This window comes from Camelus dromedarius, chromosome 36, assembly GCF_036321535.1.
Source record: "Camelus dromedarius isolate mCamDro1 chromosome 36, mCamDro1.pat, whole genome shotgun sequence".
Taxonomy (NCBI): Eukaryota; Metazoa; Chordata; class Mammalia; order Artiodactyla; family Camelidae; genus Camelus; species Camelus dromedarius.
Window position 1 is genome coordinate 9277212 of NC_087471.1, and position 6000 is coordinate 9283211.

Consider the following 6000-nt stretch of genomic DNA (forward strand, 5'->3'; position numbering starts at 1 on the left):
ACTGGAGGCCCTGCCAACTTCACCTGCTTCGTTAGGTCCAGCTAACTTACCTTTTCACTGGCCCACTCTGGATGCTGTTATGAGAACAGACCACAGCAGAGACAAGGCAAAAGCAAGGAGACCAATTAGAACTGCACTGACATCATCCAGGCAGGAGGTGATGGTACTGGGGATGGTGAGAAGTGATCTAATTTCAGATACATTTTGAAGGTAGCAACTGAAAGAATTTGCTGACAGATTGGATGTGGAGTGTGAAGAAAAAGGATTCTAGGATGCTCAACATTTTGGGCCTGGAAAACTAGAAGAGTGGAATTGCCCTTAACTGAGATGGAGAAGATTTCAGGGAAAGCTGGTTTTAGGGAGAATATCAGGAGATCAGTTTGGGGATGTGCTGAGGATGAGATGCCTGTCATAGGTCTAAGCGGAGATCTTAGGAAGACAGTTGGATGTGGGTCTGAAGTTCAGGGGAGAGGACTGAGCTAGAGATAGCCATTTGGAACACAATTGCATATAGATATTTAAATCCACGAGACTGGATGAGACCACCTGGAGAGTGAGTACAGGTAAATAAGAGGTCCAGGGACCTGGATACTCCACATTTAGAAGTCAGGAAGATGAGAGGAAACCAGCAAGAAGGATGGAGGAATGGCCGCTGTCCTGGGAGGCACGGGAAGAAAGTTTTCCAAGGGGGACTATATGGTGAGTGAACTCTCCCTGTGGTCAACCGCAGCAAAGCCCAACAAGAGGAGGACTGAGAAATGGCCATTGACTTAGCATCTGGAGTCGATGTCAAACAAACACTTTTGGTGGAGGGGTGAGGCAGAAGACCTGCCTAGGTGGGACTGAGATAGAGTGGAGATAGGAAGTCCAGGGTATGTGTAGGGGAGTAGAGTATCTGAGTGCCTGCGATGGGTACTGGAGATGAGATAACTGAGCTGTTAATAGGTTAGAGGAACAATTAGATAACCGAGAGATGCAGTTAAAATGTCCTTTTTCCACCTGAGAGTGGGCTTATTTCCTTAAGTTCCTTAGCTTATCAGAGTCGGTTCATTTGTAGATTAACATCTTTATTTCTGAGTGAGAGAAAGATAGGAAATGTTGTAAGGCAGAAGGACATATATCGGTTTAGCCTGGGGAGGTAGGCTCTGAATGAGGGTAGGCACCAAAACCAAGTTCACCTACTTCACAGTTTTAAACCAGAACACCTTCCTCCAGTTTAAAACGAACTCTTAGCAAGGAACCCTGCCTTCTCTGGAACTCCCCTTTTCTTTTTCTGTGATACTAATTGCCTAGTTCTCAGTCTTGAAGGCTATCTTCTACCTCTTCCATCTCTGGCTTCCCTCACTTTTCATAGCAACATCTAAAATAAAAGAAATTGTTGACACAGAAAAGACATACATGTGTCTATGAAGGGGTAATTAATCCTCTTAAAGACTCTCAGGATTGGAAAAATCCTTAGAAATCATCTAAACCAGGGGCAGGCAAACTTTTTTCTGTAAAGGGCCAGACTACTTTAGGTTCTCTGAATGCAAAGACCTCCATCACAACTACTCAGCTCAACCGTGGTAGCAGCCAGAGACAACACATAAACAAATGGGTGGGGCGAGAATTTACAAAAAACCAGATTCTTAGGTCCCCTCCTCAGAGACTGAAATTCAGTAGGTCTGAGGTGGGACCAGGAGTCTGAATCTGGAAGCACACAATTCTGATTCTGACGCCTCTTGGGCCGAGGACCGCACTTTGAAAAACACTCCCCCACGTCGTGGATTCTTAGATCCTTTAGGCGACAATTAAATCCTGTGTATCATAAAAGGACAAATAAGCAGTGGATGATGAGTTGTTTTGAATACTTGAGAGATTTTTTCCCTTCCCCTTTGCCCCAGCTTGCCTGAGCTGTGGGGTGGGTGTGTGGGAAGCACGCGGACACCTGCCAGCCAGCCTAGTGGGCACAGTGCAGCTCCAGGGAGTGACAGGGCAGTTCTGAGTCAGCTTTCCTAATGAGCATCACTTGTTGACTGACTCAGGGGTGGAGCTCATTATTCCCATCTGGCCCACAGCCTTCTCCCCTAGGACTGCAAATGAATGGAGGCGGTACGGCTTCCACCACATTCACCTCTGTGGAAAAAAGTGGAAAGATCATCAAAGCAACAATTTAGTTCACCCTTCTCATTGAAAAGGGTCAGATGAGCCGGCAGGAAGCTTGTGAGGCTGTTTGGCACAGAATTTTCACACTTGATCTATTCCTTTCTTCCTCCATCCATTACTCCTGCCTAGCCCACCTTGATGCCTTGAATAGGGACATTGTCTGCTCCAAGTCACCCAAAACAAAGCCTCTGTTTTTTTTGAGCAATTCCTGCCCCCGGACCCCAGATGCTTTGGAAACATAACCCCTAAGAAAGCAACATGAGATTAAGAATGTTATATCGGTATCCCTATTCCTGTAAAGGGCTGGCCTAATCCAGAAACTTCATTTCTTACATTACCCCTCCTTCAAACCCCCAAACTAGTTCTTTCTCTTGTAGCCTTTTATGTCTTGGTAAGAACTCGGGAATAAAAACTTTAGAGCCAAACCTATCTATTTGGAATTAAAAATTAAGTTGGAAGATAAGGTGAAGTTTGTGGAGCTCGACTCCAAAGAGCTTTCCTGGGCCATCCCCACTGCCACTCCAAGGAAAGCGGAGAAGCCTCGGGCAGAGGTCAAAGGTAGACACTTCAGGTTGGTGGTTTCAATATAGATAGCCACCTTCCTTAGTCTGGAGACCACCCTATGCAGAAGTGCAACAAGGAGGTTTCTCCCTCCCCAGAAGAGAGAGGTTCCCTCCACCCCTGCCCCCACTTCTGTAGCCCGGGTGCTGGGAGAGAGGGATCCTTGGCTGGTCTTCCTGCAGCCTTTGCTTCCTCTGAGCCCTGGACAGCTTCTGAGCTGACATTGTATTGATTCAAGAATGTCTGTTTTCACTTGTGTGAGTCTTTTCATTGTACAAATGAGACACGGGCCTTGAGAGGTGAATAGTTTGCTAAGATAACACGACTCAGGAGGGTGACTCTCCTTTGATGCTACTCTAGAATGGCTCCTGTCAATCATTTCTAAGGCCATGGTGCTCCCTTTTAATGTGGGTAAGAGAGAAGATGGGACGGGGAGGGGATGCCCATCTTCCCAGTAGAGCCCAGGGTGAGTCTAGACGTGTGAGAGGAGGTAGCCCTTCTCTCTGCTGCTTCCTTTCTTCCCTTGGGGCTCTTTCTATCCATCTCTCCATCTTTCTGCCTTTCTGCATCTTTCTCTTTGCTTTTGCTTCTCTATAGCCCCATTTAAGCCAGGAGTTCTTAACCTGTGGTTCATGATCCCTTGAATATATAAGAATATGTCTATTGCATGGGGAAAGGCCCAGAGTTTCTCATATTCTCAAAGTGGACTGTGATGAGAAAAAAGTTAAGAATGATTATTCTAGCCCTCTCCTTTTTCCTTTTTCTGACCCTCTCCCTGCCCGCTTAGGTTTCTGACTATGGTACTGTTAACACCCTTCCTCTCTGCACGATGTCTCTCCCGTCTCTCCTCTCATGCCTCCTCACTTTCTCCTTCTATCTTTGGTTTATTCCCCTGTGACATCTGTCTGCTTTCATTCTGAAAACTGACTGTAAGACAAAACTGAATACTAATATTTGTCATGGGTTTGAACAATGTTCAGTAAATAAAGGTTTCATTTTCCTACTGATGTTCCTAACTAGGGTTAGATGTTTTATATTTTTTGCTGAAAAAATTCCACGAGGGGTAGTTGTTGTCTACTTTTAAACTTACCTGTGACAATTCATTTTACCCCCATGAGCCCTCAGCGGTGAATGAAAACATAGCTTCCTGACCTTGGTCTAGTCAGACGTCAGGAGCACCATGGCTCCCTCTAGTGTCCCGTTTTTAGATTGCATGCTGCGTTAGAGGAGGAAGGTTTTAAGTCAAAAGGCAAGAAACCTATTGGAATTTGCATTTCTTTTCTTTTCTTTTTTAATTGAAGTACCATCACTTACAATTGTCAACTGGAATTTGAATCCACGAATGGGAGTCGTTTTCACCAGCTTGCTGGTCTATTCCAACAGGTGGCTCAGAAAAAGAGGCAGAGAAAACAAGGAAGGGACCAACACTTAGTCATCTGAGCAATATGAACTTCCCTTGATTTACCTCCGTCATTAGGTAGAACAGATCTTCGGCCTTCAAGAGTACAAACTGCAATCCCACCTTCTAGTATTTCAACTTTTTGATATATTAATATTCCAGTATTTTGTTGGCATATGCTGCCATCATGGTAATTTAAAAATCTGAAACACTTACATCTTGAGATGTATTTAGACAGTTAGATACTGATTAGTTTTCAGATGAGGTTCTTTTATGCCTTTATATAATTCAAGAAGGGAAAAAAAAAAGAATCTCCTGTAAGAATGAGTCTTAATTTTCAAAGAATTTAGAAACTTCATTTCTTATATTATCCCTGCTTCAGACCCCCTACAATAGCTCTTTCTCTTAGTGGCCCTTTATCTCTTGGTAAGAACTCCAGAATAAAAACCTTAGAGCCAAGCCTATCTATTTGGAGTTAAAAATTAAGTTGGAAGATAAGGTGGAATTTGTGGAGCTCAACTCCAAACAGCTTTCCTGGGCCATCCCCACTGCAACTTCATGGAAAGGGGAGAAGCCTCAGGCGAAGGTCAGATGTAGACACTTTAGGTTGGTGGTTCCAATACAGCCACCTTCCTTAGTCTGGAGACCACCCTATGCAGAAGTGCAACGGGGAGGTTCCTCCCTCCCCAGAAGAGAGAGGTTCCCTCCACCTCTACCCCCACTTCTGTAGCCCAGGTGCTGGGAGGGAGGGATCCTTGGCTAGTCTTCCAGCCGCCTTTGCTCCTACTGAGCCCTGGACAGCTTCTGAGCTGACATTGTATTGATTCAAGAATGTCCGTTTTCACCTGTGTGTCTTTTCATTGTACAAATAAGACACAGGGGCCTTGAGAGGTGAATGGTTTCCTAAGGTTACACGGCTCAGGAGGGTGGCTCCCTTTTGAGATTGGTCTCTTGTAAAGCATTTTCTCTATTTTACCGGTAGCGACTGGCAGCATGCTGCCTTGACATTCAGAGACTGAGCGAGAGCCCAGGTGGGGGCGCCTCTTGTGTGTTTGCCTGAGAACCATCTTTCTGGGTAGATAGGTCTTCCCGGTGTTATCACACGTTTTCTCCTTCAATTCTTTGGCCCAAACACTCTCCCTTCCAGCCTCCTTAGGTTTCTCTGAACTTTCCCATCGCCCCTACCTCGCTCCAGCTGTTTGACTTAGGTGCTTTGTGACATAATTGTTTCATTCAGCAGTGTACAAAAGTGAAATTATTGTTGCTTGCTTGGCTTTTCGTTGTAAGCAATGTGCAAAATTGACATTCACAGGGGGGTGGGAGATGGAAGCTGTCAATGGGGGGCTCAGGGATGAGGGGGAGAATGGCTCTTTCTCACATTATTTGGTCATGTTTCTGAAGGTTAAAAACAATGATGGCATTTTAGGCCATATCAAAATGCTTATACGCCAAAGCAGCTGCACCAAACTGTCAGAAACCTAGTAAAATTCGCAGTTACTGAGAGACTGGGAGGCTGGAACCAAGTTGGCCCTGCCCACATGGGGACAGTTTATCTTGACTGCAGGCCAAGTAGTCAGAGGCAATGAACTTACCAGCTCATCTTTTTCATGGGACATGGGGTGGGATGAAGTGGGACCCAACATTTACTGAGCACCTACTGTATGCCGGGCACTGCATCTCATTTAACCCTCAAAACAGGTCTGGCTGGTAGGTATTATCAGCCCTAATTCTTAAGATTTGGGAACTGAGAATCAGGTTAAATGGCATGGTTTTTCCATGTTCCTACTGTGGATTCTTTTAAGGGTCAGACAATCCCTCCCTGCAGAGCTGACTCAAAGGTGAGGCCAGTTGTAGCTGCCCTGACATCAGTCTCTAAAGAGCGCCCATACCTTGCT